The sequence below is a fragment of the Cricetulus griseus genome (genome assembly GCF_003668045.3).
Source record: "Cricetulus griseus strain 17A/GY chromosome 1 unlocalized genomic scaffold, alternate assembly CriGri-PICRH-1.0 chr1_0, whole genome shotgun sequence".
NCBI lineage: Eukaryota > Metazoa > Chordata > Mammalia > Rodentia > Cricetidae > Cricetulus > Cricetulus griseus.
Genome location: NW_023276806.1, coordinates 36,894,745 through 36,921,185, shown reverse-complemented (window position 1 = coordinate 36,921,185; position 26,441 = coordinate 36,894,745). Strand labels below are relative to the sequence as shown.

The window sequence follows — 26,441 nt, the reverse complement described above, 5'->3', positions numbered from 1 at the left end:
CTTCCTAAGGTTAAAACTCTGTTTATGACAGTGAGATTTGCTTAAGGTTTTCATCTGATCTTGGTAACATTTATACAAACTACCATAAAAAAACAGAGTTTGTGTTTTATCAAGATAATTATGTTTTCTGCCATGCTTGCCAACTTTTAACTACTTAAAAAGCTGAGTCATAACAGAATTGGGACTTATTTTTAAACCTGTCTTTGTCTAAGCTTTGTCTAAATACGTACTCAAAAGTTCAAACTGAAATCCATCATTTCTTTTTTCTTAAAGGTTTTTTAAAATGTATTTTTATTTTATGTGCACTGGTGTTTTGCCTGCATATATGTCTGTGTGAGGGTGTTGGATCCACTGAAATTTGACTTAGAGAAACTCGTGAGCTGCCATGTGGGTGCTGGGAATTGAATTCAGGTCCTCTGGAAGAGCAGACAGTGCTCTAAACTGCTGAGCCATTTCTCCAGCTCCCATTTGAATGTGGCCACTGTTACAGGTCCATAAACCTGGGTGTTCAGCAACTAAACCTGGAAGTCTAACCCAAGAGGATGAAAAAGAACAAAAACAACAAATGACTTTTACTATTTTGGTCATTGTTTTCCAAAGTTATCAGGGAATTAGAGGATTTGGTTAAAAGGGCCCAGCATCTCTGGTAAGTCACATATCTTCTTGATCAGAGAGGCCATGGTGATCCCAAAAGCTGAACTCCAACCACAGACATATTTTGCAAAGAGGAGAGTCACCAGAGGAAAATATGTCCCCTAAGTGTTCAGGAATGGTCACACGGTCAACAAGATCCTGATCCAACATAGTAAATGATAGAAGAGCAAGTAAAGCCTGGGATTCTCCTTATATGTGCATTCCTATGAGTAACCTGAACAGAGTCTCACTGACCTTCACAGTACAAAGGAAAGAGTTCGTTTTTGTCTAACTACCTAGTCTTGAGTCCAGGGGGAAGCATAGCTAAATTATAACAAGTAATTCTAAAAACAAAGTTTGAGTCAGATTCCCTTCCTGACCCAGTTCAGACATGGGACTCGGTACTACTAAGAAAATACAGAAACAGTTATTAGAATGACCAATTTCAGTCATTTATAGGAGACCTCTCTCATCACATTAAGCAACCCAACAGCCGTCAAACTCCATGAAGTTGCTACCTGAGCTCACGTCTCCAGAAACAAAGGCTGTTTTCCAGCCAGTGCTCAAAGAGAAAACATGAGAGCCCGTTAGAGCAGTGTCTTAGTTAGGGTTTCCATTGCTGTGAAGAGACACCCTGAGCATGGCAACTCCTATAAAGGTAAAAACTCGATTACAGTTCCAAGGTTCAGTCCATTATCACCATGGTGGGACATGGCGGCGTGCAGGCAGATGAGCTGGAGAGTAGCTGAGAGTCCTACATCTTGCTGGCATCAGGAACTGGTCTCAGACACTGGGCAGTATTTTGAGCATAGGAAACCTCAAGGCCCCACAGTGGCACACTTTTATCAACAAGGCTACATCTCCTCAGAGTGCCATGCCATGCCCAGCTTCACTGAGGTTAGTAATTCCAGTTTCATGAAACACAGTTCCCGACTTGGGGACTGTTCAAATGGGAGGTGTCTTCCCAACATCTAAGCTCACCCATACTTTGTTCTACCAGACAAATCCTTTCTTGAATGACAGAAGTCCCTTCAAGACATTTATGCCCTTCTCTCAGAACTAATTTGTCTGGCTCCGAGTAAATAAAATCCCACTCTGATCAGTGCCTCATGCTGGAGAAGAGCTCTGTCACCCCCCACTACAGCTGGGCTTCTCACTGCCATCATCAGGCATCACTTGCACTTTACACCAGTCCACAAAACATGTCTTAAGTCCTCCTTCGGGTCTCAGACCTCAGAGGACCCCCTCCCCACTAGTGCCCTGGCCTATCAGGGCAACAAGCAGCAAAACTGCTTCCTGGTTTGAGGTTTAAGTCTCTCCTATCTTACAAAGGTTTTTGAAGGAAAACCAGAACCCAAATTCTCTGTCCTCACAATACAACAGGCTTTTATCTTCCTGCCGATTTCCCTAGTGGGTAAAGGTGTCCCCTTGCGCCAGGCCTTTGACCCTCTTCTTTCTTCTCACTGCCAATGTCTCTCTAACTGGATTTCTTATCGTGCTCCACATTTTCAGTCCCTGCTTCCTTCAACATCTGTATCTTCCAGAATTTAATAGACCTGGCCAGGACAACTCCTGAGTAACTTCTCCCGATGGCTTTAGACTGTCTTAGTTCCTGAAACACCTTTCTTTTTAATTCTGCTTTGTGTTTTTGGCTCTTGCTTTGGCTATTTTGGTACTATTGATGTCCTCCAGACTGCAAGCCGTTGAGTTCCAGATGGTATCGCCTCAAGGATAATATCCATCAAGACCTGTCTCCTACCACTGAGGGACTCTATGTCTCCAAAGGGGTCACAGTGTGGCCTTTGGCAGCTTGTGATGCAAACCTGTCCCATTCCCAAAATTCCTTTTGAGCCTTCTATGCACTACGGTTCTGAAACCACTGTGATGAATCAGCAATGCCTCTTCCTTCCCCTACTCAGCCCTGAAGCAGCTCCAGAAGTGGGATTTTTGTCCTTGTCAATGATTTGACCTTGTTTTTCTACCAGGTGCTAGCTAGCTTGGGGAGGGGGGTATGTACAGACAAAAGGCCAAAAATAAAAGTTCCACACTTTAACCATCAGACCATGACCTTTTGGAGCTTAACCTCTAATGACCATGACATCTTACAAAAATGTGAGTCTCAAGAAAAACAACATGTACTGTAAAATCAACTATTTTTCACCCCTGGCCCCCCCCCCCCAGGGTTTCTCTATGTAGCCCTGAATGTTCTGGAACTTGTTCTGTGGATCAGGCTGGCTTCAAAGCCACAAAGATTCACCTGCCTCTGCTTCCCAAATGTTGGAATTAAAGGCATGGGCATCATCTCCTGGTTTAAAATCCACCAAGAAATCGAGAGTTCTGCCTGATGCCACAGATACAGGCTTAAGTGAATCCCAAGATGATAAGACCAAGTACTTTCCTTCAACTGCCACAGAGAACTCTCACCCCCTCCCTGAAGCGATACTGTCTTCTGGGAAGTTGCCACCTATTCTCTTGCAATATGGTCCAGCAAATTCTCTGTGACTGTACTTTTCTAGGTTCATTCACTGCCAGCATCCAGCATCACTGGCCTTCCATGTGCTGTTTTACACAGTAAACAGTTATGTTCCCTGTTAGGAGCTTTTCTGACAGTGCCCAAATGCAGTGGCACTAGTGGCCCCTGTGTGGAGGGGTGGGGTTGGGTGGGTGAGGGGTGTAAAGCCATGGACAGCTCTAACCAGCCTGAGTGGAAACTTCAACTGTTGTAGTGGTCCCTACTGAAGTGAGAGCAAAGAGGAGGGCTTTGACCCCAAGCTCAACTCTTCTCAGATTTGTTAGCAGAGAATGGAAGAAAGGCTCCCAGGCTGTTACCCAGCAGTCAAACATGGATCTTTACCACGACCTTGACCAGCCAGGCCTGAGGACTGGGAATGACACTGATAGGAAAGTGCCCCCTGCCTACCCAAAAGGAGTAAATTCCTAGTCTACAGAAGAGCGCATGGGTACTGAGCAATGAAGCGTCACTTTTCCACACTTCCTGCCCCCAACCTATGAGAATGGGTGTGAGTCAAAGCTGGACCAATCATCTGAGGCCTTTACGTAGAGGCTAATATCCCTAGAAAGAGAGGGGACTTTCCTGGATCTGTTCTAGAACATTAAGTAAAATACACTCAAGCACGTGATTTACCAATATATGAATGAAAAAATTGGGGAAGGCAGGCAGGATGCTGAGAGGGAAGTGGGGTCCAGCATCAACAAATATAAATGGCATCACTTAGCATAAAAGAGGAAATGAGGCAAGAATCAAAATGAAGAAGTAGATATTTCTGAGGGTATAGGTGTTGAGAAGCAACAGTGATGTATCCTTAGTGTTAACGTAACGTAATTACCTAAACCACAGGTTATTTCCTTTATTGTGATATTAGATGACAGTGATGTTTTAATTTTTTTTATCCATCCCCTTCTAAGCATTGAGTTAATCTAAATCTATGACTCTTTTCCATCAAGTCAAGTCTCTTCCACTCTTCATGGGTGCCTCTTTGAAGAACTGTCCAGATTCATGAAGGGAGCTCCTTTGTGTCCCTCTTAGCCTCTCACGGCCTTCTGAACCTATCACCACAGAAACCCTTGGCTTTGTGCTTTTTCATCTGTTCAAGGGGTTCTTTCTGGTAAAAGCTGTGGGATTTGAGATGTATCTCTCAGCTTCTCCCCATGGGAAACCGACAATTATTTCCCAGAAGGTGCTGGAGGAATGAAATGCAATGAGCAGATGCATAAAAAGGGTTGAGTAGGAGGCCTGCACATAGTGAGCATTCAGAACCTATAGGCACCTAACATTCTAGCATTATTCTCATTAAAATGTAGCTGGTCTAAGAGCCACTGGCTACCTACGGCTCAGCTGGAGGCAGTATCGGAAAGGAAGCCCATCTCTCTGTTAGAACGGGTAAAGCTCCTCAGAAGTGAAAGTTCATAGTGAGGCTTGGTGGAGCTTGGAAGAGGAAATGAGCGTGATGTAAGAGAGGTAGCTAGGGTGTTACAACATCTGTAATTCACCCTTCATCCAGGGGGAGTGACCTCATATGCATTCTGCCAATTGCATTGTATCCCAGGCACAGTCATGGTTCTTCAGTAGGAACTGACACCCTTGGGAAGAAAGCCAGTGTTCTAGGAAGCTCATACTCCAGAAATGCCTCTTCTAGACCCTTCCATGAGCCTTGTGTCTGTGAGCAGCAGAGCCTTTGCTGGTTGACATACTTAATGTTAGAAGTGGGTTGGCACTGACGAAATCAGTGCCTTTGAAATCAGCAGAAGGGCTGCGGCAGTGGGCTTCCCTCAGTGAGCTAGATGGTGCTAAAGATACACAGCTCATCTAGGAGCCTTAGCGTGGGTCCTGCCCTTGCTCGAGGAGAGTATGTGAATGTAACCAGTACGGAGGCCCTGAGCTATGTAACCCCCACATTTGGATATGGATTCAGAAGAGTCTAGTATATTGATACCTATTACAATACCAGTTGCAGTGTGCCCTGATACGATATGTTGTTTACCTAAATGATGATACTTAGACACTGGAGTAGCCACTCCTTAACCACAAAGGGAGAGACGCAAGGACCACAGGCTGCCCAACAAGTTAATCTAAAACCTAGTGGCTTAAAAAAACACTAGTTGCTTATTATCTTCCCTGGTTTCTGTGAGTCAGGACTCTGAGAGCAGTTTTTGGCTGGAAGATCTCCCATGGGGTTACAATCACATGTTGGCTGGAGCTGTAAACTATCAAGTGTCTGGCATAGGGCTGATGGACCCCACTTCCAAGACAGGTCTCTGAGATGGTGGCAAGCTGGTACTGCCTGGTGGAGGGGGCCTTTAGTTTTCAGCAAGGTAGCATCTCATGGCTTAAATACAACGTGGTGGCTGATCTCCAAAGGAGAGCATCCTGACAGAGAAAGCCAAGGCAGCGTGGAACACCCAAGCAAGGAGACCATTGCCCTTCACAACACTGCTGTGGGCTTTCTGTGAAAGAAAACAGCCTAGGTTGGGTTTTGGCTTTTTGGAGGGAAAGATTTTTGACCTTTCTGTCTTAATAAATAGTCTCTATCCAAATAGTTATTTGAAATTTAAGCAGAAAAAGAACAACAGATGAACAGAAACATGAGCCCCAATGCCCTCTAAAAACATCTTACTGATTCTTCATGGAACTTCTTAAGTCAAGAAAAGCAAGTTAGTCATAAACGCCCCCCTCCCAGGCTGCTTTGAACTATCTAGTTTGTAATTCCTAAAGGACTCTTCTAACTCAGTGAAGAGTGGTTCTACCAAATACCCACTGCCTGGCTTGGAACTGGGGGAGCCCTCTGGGGGTGGGGGGTGGGGTCCAGGAGAATAAATCCGAAGATGTCAGGAGAAAGAGCAGCCCTGTTGCTTTGTGATCGGCTTTCAATCAGTGAGATCAGCTTTCCTCTGTGGCTTCCTTTCCCCTAAAGCACTGAGTCTTCCTGCCAAGAGATTGGCCAGGCTTGTACAGATGCAAGATAGATGCAAGGCAGAAAGAGTTTTTTGGTTTTTGGGGTGGGGTGGGGGGGTGCACCTTGAACTCCCACTTAATATTTTACAGAAACATCCTCCTTCAAACCCAGTGGCTGCCATCCCCGGGACCAGACTGCCTCTCACCTGACCTCCCTGGCCTCAGAAATTTTCAGGGGGAGGGTCGGGGGGCAAGCCAGTCACCAGGCCTACACACTCTTCTCAGGCCAGAAAACCAGGCACATTTAGGAGGGGTTGTGAGGACTGGGTGGTACAGCCTCAGATACTAGTTGAACAAAAGCATGAGATCTGACTGAAATAAACTGGAAATGTGATGGTAGGTCTCGAGAGCTCAGGTCTCCACGAGCTCAGGTCTCTCTGAGGTGTCCTCTTTTGTGGTGTCTTCTCTAGTAAATATCGAGGCAATACTGCCAAAGCTTACCCCCTCACTCCCAGCCATGCATCCACACTGATTGTGGGGGCACATTTCCCTCGGTTGGCACCAAATAATACATGGGATGGTTTCTTTTAGCTTTTCTAATATAAACCATGCGTTCTTTAACATGCCTTACCATACACACATGGTTCAGAAAATGTTCAGTAAACCTACGTAGCCATGCTTTTGTTTTGGATATAAAGAACTCAATTTTAAAAGATACATATTTTAGAAGATGTATCTTTATTTTATGTGTCTGGCTTGCGTGAATATATGTGCACCATGCACTTTCTGGGTAGCCATGGGGGCCAGAAGAGGATAGGGGAGGCCCTGGGACCGGAGTTAAGTAGTTGTGAGCTGCTGTGTGGATGCTGGGAATAAAACCTCTGCGGTCTCTGGCTGAGCCACCTCTCCAGCCCCTAAAAGACATTTTTAAAATTTTGGAAATTAGGTCTCATTGTGTAACACAGGTTAATTTGGAAATGGCTATGTGTCTTTGAACTCATGATCCTCTGGTCAACATTTCCCAAGTGCTGTGGTTAGAGGCACGGGACACCATGTCCTGCTAGACTTCATTTTTATTCACAGAAGTTTCTCAAACTTATTAATGTTGAACAAAATGGCTTAAAGGGTCCCGTGTCTGTCCTGAGCCTGCAGAGGGAGGCCTTGACTCATCAGCTTGACTTGTTTGGGTCATAGGTTCTTTTCCTTAGCAGCTAGGAAAGGTCTTGGCAGAGGAATGTTGTGGGTTACCTTAATACCTAAGAACAGGTCCTAGCAGAGGACTGTTGTGGGATATTTGTACACTGTGTGAAGGTGTATTTCTATGATTGATGTAATAAAAAGCTGAACAGCCAATAGCTAGGCAGGAGGTGGGACTTCAGGCATGGATCTAGGCACATGACAGAGATGGGAAGAGAGACCAGGAACACAGAGAAAACAGCATGGGTGTTACAAAGTAAAGGTAACCAAGTCTCATAAAAGAATGTAGTTTAAAAGATATGGGCTCATTTAAGTTATAAGAGCTAGTTAGAAATAAGCCTAAGCTATCAGCCAAGCTTTCACAATTAATAAGTCTCAGTATCATTATTTGGGAGCCAACAGTCCTGGTGAAAAAGACAGACTACAGGGGAAAATGGGGCCTATAGAAGCCAGGTGTCTGGCAGAATGCTCTCTAGCTTTCAGAATGTGATGGCCAACCATCTTCGCCTGAGGCATTTCCTAGCAGGAAACTCAGGAAAGCCCTGGGTCCAGTTGCTTGCTGTCTCAGGACAGCTTAGACCAGACTCTGAGGTGTAGGCTTTGGGGCCCAATAACCTTTTTAAGCTCAATGTCCATTATTTTATTCTCTTTGCACCACTATATGAGTTAATGGCCCTGCCCCCCAGTTTCCACACATGGAAATCGGGATAGATAAGTTACATTTGTTTCTCAGCATGTAGTAGTGTGGAGAGAGCCTTGGGTGTGTTGGGCATATAGAAAGTTCTCATACATGTTACCATTATTATCATCGAAATTATTATTTAAATATCCTGGCTTCATATCTCCTTAGCTGCAGGACAGGCAGTTTTATAGAAGAAACAATCAGTATACCTGACATGTGGCCAGATCTATCAAGAAGTCACATGGTCTTAATGACAGTTTAAGAAACTGGAAGTACTTGTGTCATCCCTTTTGGAAAATTAGATCAAAGTAAGATGTTAGGGGCTGGGTATGAGCTCACTTAGTAACGTGTTTACCCAGCAAGCACAAAGGTCCAGGTTCAACTCCCAGCATCTAATAAAACAGGGCATGCTTGTGCAGGACGATAATCCTAGCATTGAGGAGGTGGAAGCAGGAGCACTAGATGTTCAAGCTTATGGTCCACTGCACAGTGAGCTTGAAGCTTGCTTCAGGTATGTGAGACCTTGAATGTCAAAAATAAAATTAAACAAAAAAAAAAAAAAGAAAAGGAAGAAGGAAGGGAGGGAGGAAGATCACCAGCTCTAACTTTTTCTAACTTGGTTGCTGTTGTGCCCAGATTTCAGAACCCCAAAAGAACCCAGCAACAAGGAGACTACTCACTGAATGCAAGGACAAAGGTTTCTTTTTTTTTTTTTTTTAAGTATGTTGTTTTTTTTTTTTTTTTGTAATTAAATTTTAGTTCAAATTAGGAACAAGCTTGCTTCACATGTCAATCCTTCTCCCTCCCATTTCTCCAACCCTCCCTTCCCCAACTCCCCACCAGGCCCCCACCCCATCCGCCCTCCACTCCCCAGGCAGGGTAGGGGCCTCGATGGGGGCTCCCCAAATTCCACCAGGGTCTAGGCCCGTCCCCATGTGTCCAGGTCACGAGTGCATCCCTTCACGTGGGCTCTCAAAATCCCTTCTTACACCAGGGAAAAATACTAATCCACTATCAGAGGCCACCAAGAGTGCAGAGGCCTCCTCATTGACATCCATGTTCAGGGGTCTGATTCAGTCCTGTGCTGGCCTCCCAGACAGCAGTCTGGGGTCCATGTGCTCCCCCTTGTTCAGGCCAGCTGTTTCTGTGGGTTTCACCAGCCTGGTACCCACCCCTTTGATCTTCATTCCTCCCTCTCTGCAACTAGGTTCCAGAGTTCAGTTCAGTGTATATCTGTGGATGTCTGCCTCTGCTTCTATCAGCCACTGGATGAGGGCTCTAGGATGGTATAAAAAGTAGTCATCAGTCTCATTATAGGGGAAGGGAATTTAAATTATTCTCTCCACCATTGCCTCGATTGTCAGTTCCTGTCATCCTTGTAGATCTCTGGAAATCTCCCTAGTGCCAGATCTCTCCTCGGACCTATAATGGCTTCCTCTGATATGGTATCTCTCATCCTACTCTCCTCTATTCTTCCCCCAATTCAACCTTTCTGCTCCTCCATTTCCTCCTCTCTCCTCCTTTTCTCCTCCTCTCATTCTGGCAGCTCCCTCTCCCCTACCCTCATGCTCCCAATTAGCTCAGGAGATCCTGCCCCTTCCCATTCTCTGGGGTCCATGCATTTTTCTCTTAGAGTCCTTCTTGTTTCCTAGTTTCTTTGGTGAAGAGGATTGTAGGTTGGTAATCCTTTGCTCTATGTCTAAAATTCATATATAAGTGAGTACATACCATGTTTGTCTTTTTGTGAGTAGGTTACCTCACTCAGGATGGTTTCTTCTAGTTCCATCCATTTGCCTGCGAATTTCAAGATTCCATTGCTTTTTTCTGCTGAGTAGTACTCCATTGTATAAATGTGCCACATTTTCTCTATCCATTCTTCAGTTGAGGGGCATCTAGGTTGCTTCCAGGTTCTGGCTGTTACAAACAATGCTGCTATGAACATGGTTGAACATATGTCCTTGTTGTATGGATGTGCATTATTTGTGTACATGCCCAAGAGAGGAATGGCTGGATCTTGAGGTAGACTGATTCCCATTTTTCTGAGCAACTGCCATACTGATTTCCAAAGTGGTCTTACAAGTTTGCATTCCCACCAGCAATGGAGGAGTGTTCCTTTTTCTCCACATCCTCTCCAACACAGATTGTCATTGGTGTTTTTGATTTTAGCCATTCTGGCCGGTGTAAGATGGTATCTCAGAGTTGTGACAAAGGCTCCTTTATTGACTAGAGGATACGAGCTGCAGCAAGGACCCCATTTGTTCAGGAACAAATGGAGTCCCCACTTTCAACTGAGGGGTGTTTTATAAGGGAAAATTGTAGGGCTGGAAGCCCCAAGATTACAAAACGTCTTTGGTTACACAGGACAGGACAAAGACTGTATGCTTCAGGCACAGTGCAATTAAGCAGGTTGCTGGAGAGGAAATGAGTTTGTTAATTGCCTCCTGGGCTGGGAACTTCTACAACTGATAACTATCTGATCCTCTTTGGACCAGAAGAATGTGGACACCATTTTAGGGTGTGAAACCTGGTCTAAAGGCTTGAGTCCTGTGAACCTTTGTTTAACCTTGTTTGCTGGGCTGGCTGCCTTTTGGAAACTCAGAGTTTTCTATTTGGGCTTTGGAGTCTGGGTTTTAGACTTTTATTAATTTTCCCCTTTCAGGTGCCTAGACGATCAAGTGTTTTTTTTTTTTTTTTTGGAGCCTATACTGGCACTCACTCTGGAGACCAGGCTGGCCTCGAACTCAGAGAGATCTGCCTGCCTCTGCCTCCCGAGTGCTGGGATTAAAGGCGTGCACCACCAACGCCGGGCTAGATGATGAAGTTTTAATTGTTAGGAAAATCCTGAAATGGAATTCTTTAATGAGGGAGGCACAAAGCTGTGCAGGCCTTATAGGAATCAGGCTGGAGTGCCAGGCTGCAGCCTCTTGCTGTGAGCTGCTAGGAATCTTCCCCAGCTTCTACCCTGGGGCTCCAGGCACATGTGTTTTCCATCAGTGTTAATAACCGCTGCTTTTCAAGTTCTCATTTCCTATCGTTTGGCCTGAAAATATTTGCTGAGTCACTTGACCTCATGAATCTTCTGAGAAAGCAGTCACATGACCAGAAACTGCTGTAGGCTTATAACATAGCTTCAGGCAAGTCCTTTTCTTCCAAGATTCTTTCAAGCAGTAGTTACAGATTTAGACTCAAGGCATGCCCTGCAGCAAAGAGAGACCTGCAGCTCCCTCTGAGGTGTGGGACCTGGCTTCATTCATAAAGAGTTTGTTTTCTAGTAAGGAGGGCAGGTCCTTATCCAAGGCCTACACTGCTTGCCTTGCGCCTGGCCTTTCGAGGTCTCTAACAAACAAAAGCTGTACCATGTGACCAGAGAGCAGAGGAGCCCATTGTGACTGAGAATCGTAAAGGATGATTCAGCAGGCCAGGAACAAATGACTGAAGATCTGACAAGCTGAGTGAGGAGGGACGGAAGCTTGAGCCCAGAGTGTTTGGAACCCCGGCATGTGCACATTGACCGAGTTAAGTCTGGCAGTCAGCAAGCCAGATGGAGTCACAGGCAGTGAAGCAGAAAGCGGGCTGTTGTAGATTGAATCTGCAGGCATGTGTTCTGATGGCTGTGCTCCCCAGCCTGCAGCAGTATTGTGAAGGCTGTAGAGGCTTTAGGAGACATGGTTGGGGTAGTGAAAGCCGGTCACTGGGGTAGGTCTTTAAAGGTTGTGCGTTCCCCTGGCTCTGGTCCAGATCTCTCTGCTTTCTGGTCTATAATCACGAGATGCTAGCTCATGGCTCTTGCCATCACAGAATGAAGACCGGCCACCATGCCTTCCCTATCACAACTGGCTTGAAGCCCCTCTGAACTATGAGCCAGAGTAAATCTTATCTCTTCCAAGTTGTTCTTGTCACATATGTGGTCACAGCAATGCAAAAGTAACATTACAGGGACCTTCGTGAGGACAAGCGACACTTAACAGAGGCTCCAGTCTTTACTCCGTGAATCCTGCTGCCCACCAAGGGTTTCTCCCCACCCTGTGGACAAGGAACAGAATGTACTTGTGCCTGACCCGTTTACTTTATCACACGAGAAAACCATATCACCAGGTGCAGAAATGATGCCCAGCCATCTCAAAGGAAAACGGTGAAGAAGTTTTTATTTTTTTATTTTTGAAAATGCTATTGTCTGAACTCACAAACTTTTCCACACTTTAGAGCACACTAAAAAACCTAATAAAACATTGTTTAGCCGGCTAGAGAGATGGGTCATTTCTCAAAGAGCAGTTGCTCTTGTAGAGGACCCAGGTCACAACCACCTGTCACTCCAGTCCCAGACTATTCAATGCCTCATGTGACCTCCTGGGGCTCCTGCATGCCCATGATGCATGTACACACACACACACACACACACACACACACACACACACACAGACACACACACACACACACACACAGAGAGAGAGAGAGAGAGAGAGAGAGAGAGAGAATAAATAAGAAGCAAATATTTATAATGCTTGTTTATTTTCCTGTGTTGGTGGGCAGCCTAGCTCTCTGCAATCAACTTCCTTTCCCTTCCAACTTGACTTTTATCTGAGACATCTAGACTGTTTTTATTTTATACTCACCGGGGTGAAGGGTCCCTCAAATCCCATATCAGAAGAACCAAAGTGACTGGGGGTGGTGGAGTGGAGGGAATGTGTAGAATGAGTGAGTGACCACAGAGCTGAAGCTGTGTTTCACATACAAGGAAGGTTTTCTGGCCATAGTTTGACCTCAGGAAGATACACTAGTGAAGGAGGGAGCCTTCGCCAGCCATTGTATGTGGGATTCAGGAAAACAGCAGAGCAGCGGGGAGGGTTACAAAACAGAGGTGGGAGTTGAGAATGGAAAGAAAAGAGACTAACAGAGGTTCAAGGATGTAGAGAAGCAAGATTTAGCTACCTCTCTCTGAAGTGGGAATTGACCAGCATGGGGACAGCAAAGCTGGGTTGTAATCCAGATAGAACTGACACCATGATTATGGTGAAGATGGGAGCAGTGGGGGTCATACAGCCCAGAAGAGAAAGAAGGTTGAACAATACCTTAATGTTTGTGTGTATAGGGAAGAGACTAACAATTGTTTCCTCATCTCCAAAAGAAAGGCCAACACGATGAGCAATTTAGATGTGAGAAACAAGAATTTCCAAATGGGGAAGTTGGGAACATTTTACTTTCAGGTGGAGCTTGTTTCCAAGTTGAAGGATTTGTGTCACTCCCTTGCTATGGGAAGCAATATCTGCTGTCTTCCTGCCCCCATTCTGGGAAACCAGGTCATCCATCATTGGCCAGTGGTTTCCTCTTTGACCAGCATTGTCACTTTCAGGAAAAGCAGAGACAGTTGCTGTCATTTGCCTTGGAAATGGCTGTACTAACTATGTTTGTGAGTATCAAGTATGAATGCAGTTGGTGTGGTATAACTATCAAAACCAAATCTCTTGGGATGGCTTGGGACAGAATGCCATTTCAAAACAGCCTTGGTAGAAAAAGGTGCAGAATTGCTTGTCACTGGATGACAGGAACACATCTGAGAAGTGCATTGTTTGGCAATCCCATTGTTCTGCAAAACTGGAGAGTATACGGACAGAAACCAGTGGGCAATGTAACGTCATGGGACCATTCCTGTATGTACAGGCCATCTGCTACAATGTCACCATTACGCACACAGAGGCATCTCAAGCTACTCAGGACCAATCGTGACTGAGATGCACCTGGAGACCTGAGAGCATCAAATTCTCCCCACTTCTGCTTCTCTCAGGATTGACTACTATATTGGTTGCTTTTCTTGGTGCTGTGACCAAATGATTGACAGGAAAACAAACAAACAAACAAAAACACTTCAGGCAAGAAGGATTTTATTTGGGCTAATGGTTTCAAGGGATGCAGTCAATCATCGTGAGGATGACATGGCAGCCGTGCTGCTCAGTCTGTAGAGTCAGGAGCTTGTGGCATGGCGTCTTATATCCTAGTGGATAAGGAAACATTGAGAGAGGACTGTAGGCGGATATAGGCTATAACCCTCAAGGCTGCCCTCAGTCTGCCAGCCAGTCCAATGTCCCCCAAATTCTACCTACCATGCAGCACATTTAGCTAGGGACCAAGTGTTCAAACACAGGGCGGGTGCAAACATTCCATATCCAGACAGCTCTGCAGCCTGTTCTTCCATAGTGATGCTTGACAGTGCCTCCGTGTCCTATGCTCAGGTCACAGCAACAGCTGGATCAGGTCTCTGTATCCCAACTCCACATCCCTGACAAAAATATCTGAGAGCAGTTCAGAGAAAGCGATCACAAGGCTAAAGGACAAAGCACTGGAAGGGAGACAAATGTTTCTATTGCACCTGCCAGCTCCCCCCAAATCATGAAAGCTCGTCGATAGCTTAGACTTGTTTACAACTAGTTCTTATAACGTAAATTAACCCATTTTTATTAATCTGAATGCTGCCTTGAGGCTATGTACTTCCCATCCTGCTGGCTCTGCATCTCATGGTGTCTACCCAGATTCTACTCATCCCAACATCCTCTCTGCCCTGGAAATCCTTCCTAGCTATTGGCTGTTTAGCTTTTTATTAAACCAAGCCTAGTGGCAAATCTTCACAGTGTACAAAAAGATTATTCCACAACATTGGAAGGTGTGCTCTGCTGTGCCAAGGCAGGCAGTTCTAGGGAAAGGTGTCATAGGCCAGGAAGTCACAACCTAAAACAATTTAAAAAATGATGACAGGCTGAAAACCTGAGTCTTCTCTGATAATGTAGCATTTATTAGAATTGGAGAGACAAGAAGTACTTCAGTAGACCTAAAGAATTTCTAGTCCAAAATCACTTAGAAAAGTCAACATTTAGAATTACAGACTCATATGATGCAACTAAATTTCTGATCATGGCAGCCAGCAAAGCAAACATTGGCCAGCCCTTGGTATTCTAGAAGTGTAATGATCCTTACTTCTGATAACACAGGCACCACCACTTCCGAACCTCCCCGAGCATAGTTTTACGTGGGCTTTAACATCATATTTGTCCATTGCTTCTTGGCCTTTTGGGTAAAGTTAAGTGTTTTGTCAAAATATTTGTCCAGCTAACAGAAATTTTCAGTTATTGACATAATATTTTTTGTAGTAGTCTCTCTCTCTTTTTTTTAGTATTTTAAATTATATATATATAGTGTGTGTGTGTGTGTGTGTGTGTGTGTGTGTGTGTGTGTGTGTGGTCACAGCATGCATGTGGAGGTCAAGGGATGACTTGTGGAAGTCCCTTCTTTCTAACATGTTTCTGGGATTGAATTCAGGTCATCAGACTTAGTGACAGATGCCTTTAACCACTGAGGTTAAAACCAACCATCTTGCTGACCCTAGCTGTAGAATCTCTAGTGATGCGACGTTCTCATATGTGACAACTGTACTTGTGTCGTCTCTGTATCTCTTTACTCTTAGACTAGAAGTTTCTCTGTCTTATTGGGCTTTTCAGTGAACCTGCTTTCATTTTCATTTTCTTTCCACTTGCTCTTTTTTCCACCATTAATAAAAAGAAATGTTTACTGAAATCCATACTTTATTCAGATTTCCTGAGTTTTTGCCTAATGTCCCCAAAGCCTTTCGAGCCTTGCCTGTTTGGATGCCTGAGACAGTTTTGAGGAGAATGGACCAGGTATTTTATCGACTGCTTCTCAACTGGGATTTGCCTAATGCTTTTCCTCATGGTTAAGCTGGGATTATAGGTTTTGGGAAGAATACAGAGGGAAGGTCACACATAGAGCATCAAGATCTGTCACTGGTGCAGTGAATCTTGGTCACATGGCCACAGTTCTTCACTGTTAACTCTGTCTCTAATGAGTCAGGAGTTCCGGTTCACCTCTACGAGAGCAGAGTATCTGTACAAACTATTAGTTTGTCTATGATTTTCTTTTCTTCACTTAACTTACTTACTTAGTCATTTAATTGGTAAGGACTTTTACATATCTATCTTAGTTTGATGCAAATAATGTATTTTAATTTTTACTAATTTCAAAATGCATTTTAATTCTCCTTGTGGTTTCCTTTATGATCTCTGGGTTATTTGAAAGTATGAAATTTAAGTATTTGTCGATTTTCTAGTAAATTTGTTATTAATTTTTTTATTTGACTTCATTTTGTCCAGGGAATGTACTTGAGATACATTAAATGTATTGACACTTGCCTCTCACAATGTATTCGATTTTTTAAAGAGTCTTACATGCGAGACAGAGGCAGGAAGGTCTCTGTGAGTTTGAAGCCAGCCTGGTCTACAGAGTGAGTTCCAGGACAGCCAGGGACACACAGGGTTTGTCTTGAAAAACCAAAACCAAAACCAAAAAAACGAGTCAGTCTCACATGGATTTGCAAAGAATTCTGCTATTTTTGCCTCTTCATTAGGGAATATTCTATAAATGTCCGCTAGGTCCGGCTGGATGGTTATCCTCCAACACAATATCTAGTGACTTTCTTTCCGATAAGATTTTTCTTTTTAACCACTGTGAGGAGATGGTGAATTGTCTAGTTTTAAATTTTTACTTTTTAATATCTCCTTTCAATTCTGCACATATTGGCTTTCCTTTTATGTTGAAGGACTGTCACTAGCAATATAATGGTTACAATTCCTTAAGTCTTTTTGTTAATTCAACCTTCTTGTTATTGTTATCAACTCTCCTTGTCTCTGGTGATATTTATGTTCTGCAACCTGTCTTTTGTGATAGTAATACAGACACCTTTAGTTACTATTTACTTTCTTTACCTTTTCACTCACTTACATCTTTTTACTTAAAGTGAGTTTCTTACGGACCACACTGAATGGCTCATCATTTCTGAGCTTCAGTCTAAGGCTGGATCCATTGCTCTGGGCCGGAGGCAAGGAAGAATGACATGGCAGCAGACATTTGGGACAAAGATGCTCATCTCCCAGCAGCAAGAAAGCAGAAATGGAGGAGGGAAGCAGGGACCGGGCACAACTGTCAAAGACCCATTCCAGCCATCGTCTTCTTCCGGTAAGCCTGGTCTCCTAAAGTTCCCATGACCTCCTACAACAGAATCACCTGATGGGGTGGGGACATCAACACCCAAGTTTGTCAGAGTCAAACTATAACAACGCTATTGTATTATCTGAAGATAAAAACCAGGTCTGTGATATCCCCCAGATATCACAGGTAAGTTTTAAACAAAGCAGTAGAAGCTTTTAGTTTTGGAAACAAGCTTAGATCAGGTCAAAGCACTGTAAGCATTATTCAGTATTAAAAGGAGGAAAGATTGTATATATGGATATTTATGTTTGAAAAGATAAGGTTTGGACAGTCAAGATAAAAGTGTGTGTGTGTGTGTGTGTGTGTGTGTGTGTGTGTGTGTGTGTAGGCCTGCCTGTCCCTCTTTCATCCATATATTCAGAAAATACTTGAGAGTATGAAGTATTTTTAGTACTCTGTTCATTTAGCACTCTCCTGGCACTTTGGTGGGAGTTAATACAATAATAAGCTTTCTTGGGGGATCTTCTTGGAGTAATCTCCAATGTGATCAAAACCTAACACATCTCTCTAAGTAGAGACCCACAGCATAGTTCCAGCAGCCTCTTCTCAGAGCTAACACTAGGTTAAGGGAGTGGGTGGAACAATCTTGGCGAAGGAAATCTTTAAATCTGATAAATCCATTTGGAGTGCCCACACTAATGCCATTTATGCTCTCCGAAGGGATAAACGTTAAACCTTTAGGCTTGCCCATTCGTTCATCTATTAGGACGTATTTAATGTGTGTCTCTAGTGTCAGTCCACAGGCAGAAGGTTAAGATGCTGAGTTAATTACTTTTGTCATTACTGTGTAAAATACCCAGCTTAAGCAGTTTAAGGGAAGAAAGGGTTATTTTGGCTCATGGTTTAAGGAATATAGTTCATAGAGGTGGGAAGGCATAGCTGTTACAATAAATCTTTCCGCCAAAAGCCAAGAGCCCCATCGACACGTGTGCAGCTTTCGCCAGCCGCCTGCCCAAGTTAGGGCCCAAATTAATGCACAGAGAGACTTGTATCAGGTACAATGCTGTTTGGCCAATGACTAGGATTTCTCATCTGTTAGCTCAGTCTTAATTATCATAAATCTATATATTTTACAAGACCTACAGAGTCACTTTACTAATTGACCTACATCTCCAGCCCTTGGTCCTTAATTTCTTCAAAGAGTTTATAAAGGTCTGGAAAGAACGCTGTTTCACATGTATAGATCAGAGGACAAACATGGGTATGGATCCTCAAACGTCTTCCTCCTGTTTGAGACAGGTCTCTTATTGGCTTGCAACCATACCGAGTAGGCTAGGCTATCTGGCCAGTGAGAGCAAGGGCCTGCTTGTCTCTACCTGCCACATATCCACTGCAGGGACTAGACACTAGTGCCACCATGCCTATCTTTATATATGAGTTCTAGGGATCTGAATGCAAGTCTCCCCACTTTTGAGGCAAGCATTTTACCAACTGAGCTATCTCTCTAGTTCCAAGAACTGCATGCTCTGGCTGTCCCCTCAAATGAAAAAGGCTTTTAGGGACAATGGATTATGTGTCTTAGTTAGGGTTTCTATTGCTGTAAAGAGACACCATGACCACAGCAACTCTTCAGTCCGTTATCATCATGGCAGGGAGCATGGCGGTGTGCTGGCGGACATGGTGCTAGAGAGATTCCTACATCTTGCAGGCAATAGGAAGTTGGCTGAGACACTGGGTGGTATCCTGAAACCATGGGAAGGCATGGGAAACCTCAAAGCCTGCTCCCATAGTGACACACTTCCTTCAACAAAGCCATACCCACTTGAAGAAAGCCACACCTCCTCACAGTGCCACTCTTTGGTATTATGGGGACCAATGACATTCAAACTACCCCAGTATGTAGGGCCCTTGGTTTAACCACAGTATAAATACACAGACACACACACACAGACACACACACAGATACACACACACACAGACACACACACAGACACACACACACAGACACACAGACACACACACACAGCACACACACACAGACACACACACAGACACACACACACAGACACACACACAGATACACACACACACACACACACACAGACACACACACACAGACACACAGACACACACACACAGACACACACACACACACAGACACACACACACAGACACACAGACACACACACACAGACACACACACACACACAGACACACACACACACAGACACACACACACACACACAGACACACACACACACACACACACACACACACACACAGACACACACACACACACACAGACACACACACACACACACACAGACACACACACACACAGACACACACACACACACACAGACACACACACACACACACACACACACACACACACACAGACACACAGACATACACACAGACACACAGACACAGACACACACACACACACACACACACACTCACACGAGGTGGGTGGCAGGTGGGACGAGTAAGGGACACAGCTTGAAACAATGAAGGTGAGAAGAGACAAAGGTGGTGAGAAGATGAGTTAGTGCACCCTTCATGAGGCAAGAGTCAGGAAGTACTGTCAAAAGGTCACAGATGAAAGAGGCAAGCCATGTTACTTAGTAGTTTGCTGCTACCAGCAGAAGAACTGAGATAGGAACTGGTTAAAGTTGGATGTAATAGGGACAGGGGTGGAGTGAGGAGAGGGCTTTCATAGTACTCTACTACTTGGATGAAATCTTCATCACATGCAGAGATTATTTTATAATAAACAATATCACCAGTGCTGGTGTTAGTGAAAAAAGCCCCTCTTGCTTTATTCCTCCCCAATCTCCTTCCCTTCCTTCTGTCCCCTCCCCTCCCTTCCTTCTCCTCTCCCTTTTCCTCCCTTCCGTTCTCTTTCCTCCTTTCCACCTCTCTCCTCTCCCCTCCCCTCCCCTCCCCTTCCCTTTGAGGCAGCAGAACACATGGCCCAGTTTAAAAAATGACCTTGAACTTATGATTCTCTTGTCTCCACGTCCTGAGCACTGAGATGACAAACATGTGCTAACATGCTAGGTTTATGAAGTGCTGGGGACTTAACCCAGAGCTTCCTGCATGCTAGGCAAGTCTCAGCTGATCCACATTACTAGCCCAAGTCTAAACTTAGATGTTTCTGTCATATTAAGCAGAACCAGGCTAACCCTGTAATAACACCATTGTATACATTTCTAGTCTCCTTGGATGATATTAAACAGTGGCTGGTAAACTCACCAAGGGGGAGGCAGAAGCATACATGAGGCAATCCTTCATTGCATGTGAGCATGGACATGCACATGCTTGGCTCATCTTGCAAGTGACTCATTGGAGTGGAAACAGAGGCCACCCGGGTACTTACATCCCCACATCTTCAGCATTGGGTCTTCATCAGGATCCTCAGATGGACATCAGGCACTGGTGGTTTCTCCATTCCCACATGACTCACTTTGGTTTACTTTTGAGGGAGCAACTAAATTAGGCACTGGGACTTTTCCCTCTTGCCAGAGTTTGAGGCAAACCACAAGATTCCAAAGTCCCTGGGCATGGGCCAGGCCTTTGGAGATGTGCCTCAGTGTCTGAGTGTCCTCTCCCTGGGGTATTAGAAGTGGCCCCCATTGTCCAACATGCTCAGTTTCCCTGTGTCATCACTGATGTTATGGGAAAGAGAATGTTGCCTTTGCAGGGCCTCAGTGGTAGCTGCCCTATTGACTTGAGGAGGGAGCCAGGTTCTTCCCGTGATTTGATGATGAAACACTTGGGAAATGTCTGAACTACATTTTTTAGAACTTATCAGTTCACATATGATTAGTCACAATAGCTCCATAACCTCTATTTTATATTGCTCATGATAAATCCTGATCATTCAGCTAGGAGGTGGCCAAGACCTTAATCAAAATGGATGTTGATTTTATAATTTTGTAATCTTGTGTGTTTTTCTTTTTTCATATTTGTCCATCAGTCTCTCTCTCTCTCTCTCTCTCTCTCTCTCTCTCTCTCTCTCTCTCTCTGTTTCTTTCTTTTCAAGACAGGGTTTCTCCATGTAGCCCTAGAACTGGCTCTGTAGACCAGGCTAGCCTCAAACTAAGAGGTCTGCCTGCATCTGCCTCCCAAGTGCTGAGATAAAAGGTGTGTACCACTGCCACCCATCAAGGGGGCCTTTTCTTAATCTAGTAGTTGTGGGGATTAGGCAAGAAGCTCTCTACTGTCTTTAGGGTTTCAAGCTTCAGAGTTTCTGTTTTAGAAGCTGGAATCTAGTACCTGCTCCACTGAGCTTGGAACCAAATTTCAGGTTTGCTACTTAACAACCATGTGCTTTTGATTGGCACATTTGGGTTTCTGTTCACTCATCTGTAAGGTGGAAGGAAGATGTTTATTCCCCGTAACTCTTAATCAGGGCATGGTGAGGAGTAGATGAGTGGCCTGGATCAAGCCCCAAGTAGGGGCTCAGGTGGTGGTGGCTCTAGTTGCTATGTGAAGGGGCCCTCTGGACACCCATTTGAGATACCCATCTAAAATTGCTTCTCAGGTAAAGCCCACTTAACTACTCCTGAGTATTTATAGAATATTTACTTTAAAAAGTAGCTGACAACCCTGTTATCTCAGCTCCCTCAGGAGGCTGAGGAGGAGGACTAAGAATTTGAGGCAACTCTGGACCACATAGTGAGACCCTGTCTCAAAAACAAGAAAAAGATGAGTTGGGCTCAAAATGAGTTGAAAACTTAGATGTGAAATCCGGAGCTGTCAGAAGGAAACATAGGGGAAGCTTTTACAGAAAGGGCAACGTTCTCAGAAGACTCCTCAAAGCACCTGAAGTAAGAGCAGCACCAATCAGACTATGCTGACCTGAAAAACTCTTTCTCAACAAAGCAGATGGTGATCTGAGTGAGGACACAATAGATGGAATGGAAGACATTTTCAAACTACGCATGTGACAAGAGGTCATCATTCAGAAGACACAAGGAACTCCAAAGACTCAGTAAAGTGAACCGAATCACCCAGCTGAAAGGTGGGCAGTAGACCTACATAGGCATTAATTGTCCCAAAGAAGACTACAAATGACTAATGGGCCATTTTAAAAAATATTCATCATCACCAAACCTCAGGAGAATGTAAATCAAAGCCACAAGGAGATATTGCCCTTCAAATAAGAAAGACAATCACATCCCAAAGACCCAACATAGTAAGTGACGACAGGAGTTGGAGAAATGGGGATCCGTGCAAACTGTGCTCACAGCATGCTTGTGCATGTGTGCATGCGTGTATGTGTGTGAGTTCGTACAGAGATGAAATGCTATTCCAGACCCCCAAGAAATAAATGAATAAGAATAAAATTACTATATGATCCAGAAACCCCACTGTTCTCTTTATGCATATGAAGAAACTAGACCAGTATGTTGAAGAATCATCTTCCATGTTTACGACATTATTCATAACTAGAGAGAAAAAGAAACAGCCAAAGTGTCCACTAACTAGTGAATGAATAGCAAAAACATGGTGCACATATACCACGGAACACCTGCAGCCCTAAGAAGAATGGAGTTGTGGTATTTGTAATAACACAGATGGAATTGGAGAAGGTTGAGGTAAATAAGTCAGTTACATAAAGACAAATTCCACATCATATGTGGAATTTCAGAAAAAAACAAACCAAATCAAACCAGACTCTCACATACATGCAGAATCATCTTACAGAAGTTGAGAGCAGAATAGTGGTGACCCGAGGTCTAGGACAGGAGGGAGGAAGGGTGAGGAAAGCTAATTAAGGGGATCAAGAAATTCTGCTGTGTTATTTATGACAATCATTAGAAAAGGGTAACCATAGTTAAGAATGAACCATCCATTTCAAAAAACTAGAGGAGAGGATTTTGAAAGTTTTTTTAAACCACAAATAATTAAATATTTAAGAAGATAGACTAGACTGAAATACTATGAACACATACATGCAGAACACCCCCACAACGCCCCATTACAATTTTGCTGCAGCTAAAATCAACTCATGGGCCAAGGATGCAGGTCAGCAGTAGGGCAGTCACTCAATATGTACTTCAAACCTAAATCAGCAAAAACATCTCCGGGCAGGACTGAGTGCAGTGTTTAGGGGACACAGGCACATACATTTAAAACATCAAGAATATCTGTAACAAAGATGCAAGAGAAAAAAGTATGTCAAACATTCCAACTGTTACTTCCCAGGGGAGGATGCTATTAGGAGCTGATGGATGGAGGGCAAGAGCCACTGCTGGACATTCTATTATTGCCCCCCCCAACAAACACTTATCTGGCTTCCAACATGGATGCCTCTGGGTGTTCTTGCCTGCTATCATGTCAGCAGTGTAGAAGTTGAACAGCCCTGATTTGTTGGCTATATCCCTACAACAAACCTAAAACAACGAGAAAAAGCACCTCCAGTGAGGGAGCAGGGTAGGTGTGATGATTAATGAAACCCTGCCAATGAGAAAGTGTAGTTCCCCTGCAAACCCTTTACCCTAAACCCTCCAGTTTAACAGAACCATGTATTTCTAAAAAGGCACAAAACTGTAATAACATGATTTCGACTTTGAACCATGTGCTTTTCCTCTTCATAGTTTACAAATCACATGAAATGCCTTAGTTGGTATTTACAATTTGGTATTATTGTTCTAATTTCAGAGACTGTGAGATGTTAAATTTTAATATGGGGGCATTGGCTAAGCGTCTAGGTAGATAAAAGCTTAGTTTAGGACGTGGTGGGCAGAACTGATTGATGGGCACACTAGGCCGTGCAGGCATGGTCAGAGACAGGAAAGAGAAGGAAGAGAAACCAGAAGAAAACCCTGTATTTTACTTGAGGTTACAAGGGTAGAGGTTGGCAGAGCTAAGCCTTGAGGGCTTCTGAGTCTCAAGTCAGTCCTGTCTTAGCGTGACAATTAACCTTCTTAGCTCTTTGAGGCAAACACATCCAGAAATTACAGGGTGGGTGAAGGACAGAACTCTGCAGAAACCATGGGCTAGGGTGGGTTATTCAAAGGAAAGATAAGGAGATAAAACTTGGCAAGAGAGAGGAATAAAGCTTCCCCCACCCCCATGTCCTTGTGGTTAGAAGTTATGTTAAGCCCCACAGTCTGGGAGGAGTGTGACTTGGAGGAGCAGGGAAACAAATCTTTTGTGGCCAGACTAAGTTCCTTCTATTGCAAGCAAACACAATGGGTGAAGAAATGTCCATTTAGGGAGATGGTCTTGTGGGAGGGGGAGCGCCCGTCTAACAATGGCAAGGTAAATAGGAGGGAAGGCACACACATGGCCATGCCTCCAAGGCACACACATGGCCACTTCTCCAAGGCACACACATGGCCATGCCTCCAAGGCACACACATGGCCACTTCCCCAGCGTTGGCATTTTGCTAGTCAGCTCTTTCCCACCTCCCTTCTTCCCCCGCATTTGGATGGAAACATGGCCACAGTCCGCCTCCAGTTACTCACTCTGATGACAAACAAGCCTCCCTCCAGTGCACTGTCCTTCAGCTGCTGTCAGCCCCTCCCGGGAACGGTGCTTTTCTAACATCTGGATTTGCTCAACTGCCTCTGGAGCCGAGGCCCATTTGGGCAGTGCTAGCTCAGTGGAGGAGGGAAGCCAAGGGGAGTGGGCCTGGGGCCTGAAACCATGTGACCAAGTCACTCCCTGTGCCCTTTCAGACAGGGACAGGAGTAAAAGGACCTGTGACCTTGCTGTAAAGAATTATCTCCACTCAGACTAGGGCTTTGATTCTAGAGAAGGAAGCATGAGGCATGAAAGCTGTGAACCCGGAACCACAAAATCACAACACTGTCAAGGTGACTGGTCCAGTTAGCTCCACTTTGGGAGGAGACTGTAGCCATCATTTTCAGCAGCTCCCTAAAGCTGCCTTGATTGGACCAGCGTGAGACCCAGGGTGGGCCAATCATATCCTCTGTTTTAGGAACTTCAAATTTGTGCCTCTGAGAAGTAAGTGTTTGCTCAGCGGAGCCGCCAGTGCCGCTCCATTATTTACCTAAAACGTTTACTTGCCCTTTGTTGTTTGTTTGTTTTGGAACTGGATCTTGCTCTGTAATTGAAGCTGACCTCAATTCCATAAGTAGCCTCAGGTGGCCTTGAACTCGGTATCTTCCTGCCTCATCCTTCCAAGCGCTGGGATTCCAGGCATGTGTGACTGTACCGGCTCTGCTCTCTATCCATCGGGGACCCAGATGGAATTATGTTTCCTCTGGGACGCCCTCTACAGCTGCACCTCCCCTAACTCATTTCAGAGGTGTTCTGTGCCAGCCGCCCCACGCCCAGCAACTGCACTACTAGAACCCCAGATTGTGTGTTATAGCTGAAGTAATCACACGAGTGGTTTCCCCACCTGGAGGAGGGCTTTCTGAAACCGAGGCCTGAGGCTGCCTCTTCTCTGTCTCTTCTGCATTAGTCCTGGACTGATAGAGTCACAGCACGTCTCAACCGGCTGAAGAAAAGAATGGATGGACAGGCAATACAGCACAGCCTTCCCTGCTCTGTCTGTTAAATCCTACCAGCTCCAGCTCATCACGCCCTGTTGTTTCAGAGCTGGTCTTCCGTAGGGTTTTTACTAGCTCGCAGGCTGTTACCAGGATGTGACAGTTTTAAGAGTATCTGTATTGTTTTACATGTTTGGGAGTTTTGCCTGTGCACCATATGTGTCTGGTGTCCATAGAGGCCAGAAGAGGGTGTCAGAGCTTCTGAAATTGGAGTCACTGATGCTTGTAAGTTACGACACCTGTGCTGTGAATTGAACCTGGATCTTCTGGAAGAGCAGCAAATGCCTTTAACTACTGAGCCATCTCTCTGGCTTCTGAGTGCCAATTGTTGATGTGACATTTTACAATCAAGATTATCGAAAATGTGTTGCTAGTAGTGACTGTAAGAAAGTACTAAGGCTCACAATAGCCTTAAATCTTAAAACATGTCTGAGTGGGTGTGATGATTAATCATCATTGTCAACTTGACAGGATTTAGAAAGCTGTGGAAAGACAGCCTCTAGATGTGTCTCTGAGGGTGTTTCCAAAAGGATTTACTTTGGAGGTACACGCGCCCTGAATTCGAGACACACCATCCCACGAGCTAGGGTTGGGGGGTCACAGGCTGAATAAAAAGATGTGAGCAGCAGTGCTCATCTCGCTTCTGTTTTCTGGCTGCAGATGCAATATGAGCAGCCAGTCACCTCACATCCCTTCTGTTGTGACATCACCGCCTCATACTCCTGCCGCTGTGACATCACTGACACGATGGACTGTACCCCCAAACTGCAAGCCGAAATAAATCCTCCTTCACTTCTTCATTTCCCCTGGCTCTATAAAGAGCACTCTTTAACTGCACAGCCTCTTTCCCCCTCAGAAGAGTTTGGAAAAGGATGCTGAGTGAGATGCCAAGTCACATTATATAGTGAGGTCTTGAGGGGCATTGGAGAAAAGGTCACTACGGAGGCCAGCGCTAGGAGAGCTTTCCCCGGGGATATAAAGACTGATCAG

At 44.7% G+C, this 26,441-nt stretch overlaps 2 long non-coding RNA genes across 3 annotated transcripts in view; one reads left to right on the top strand and one right to left on the bottom strand.

Annotated features, from left to right (window-relative positions):
* Nucleotides 1–23,159, top strand: part of LOC103161905 — a 33,932-nt gene extending 10,773 nt beyond the window's left edge. Inside the window, exons 4-5 of the long non-coding RNA XR_003481234.2 lie at nt 16,726–16,943; nt 21,810–23,159. This is a non-coding gene — a long non-coding RNA (uncharacterized LOC103161905). The remainder of the gene's footprint in view (nt 1–16,725; nt 16,944–21,809) is intronic.
* On the bottom strand, nt 13,788–24,617 carry LOC103161904. Of its 2 annotated transcripts, XR_003481238.2 has the most exons (4): nt 24,399–24,617; nt 20,175–20,394; nt 14,024–14,212; nt 13,788–13,914 (listed from the first exon to the last, which is right to left on the bottom strand). It is a non-coding gene; the product is annotated as an uncharacterized LOC103161904 (long non-coding RNA). The 2 variants fall into 2 exon arrangements; XR_003481237.2 differs by lacking the exon at nt 24,399–24,617 and having other exon boundaries at nt 20,175–20,876.
* Between the last annotated feature and the right edge of the window lie 1,824 nt (nt 24,618–26,441).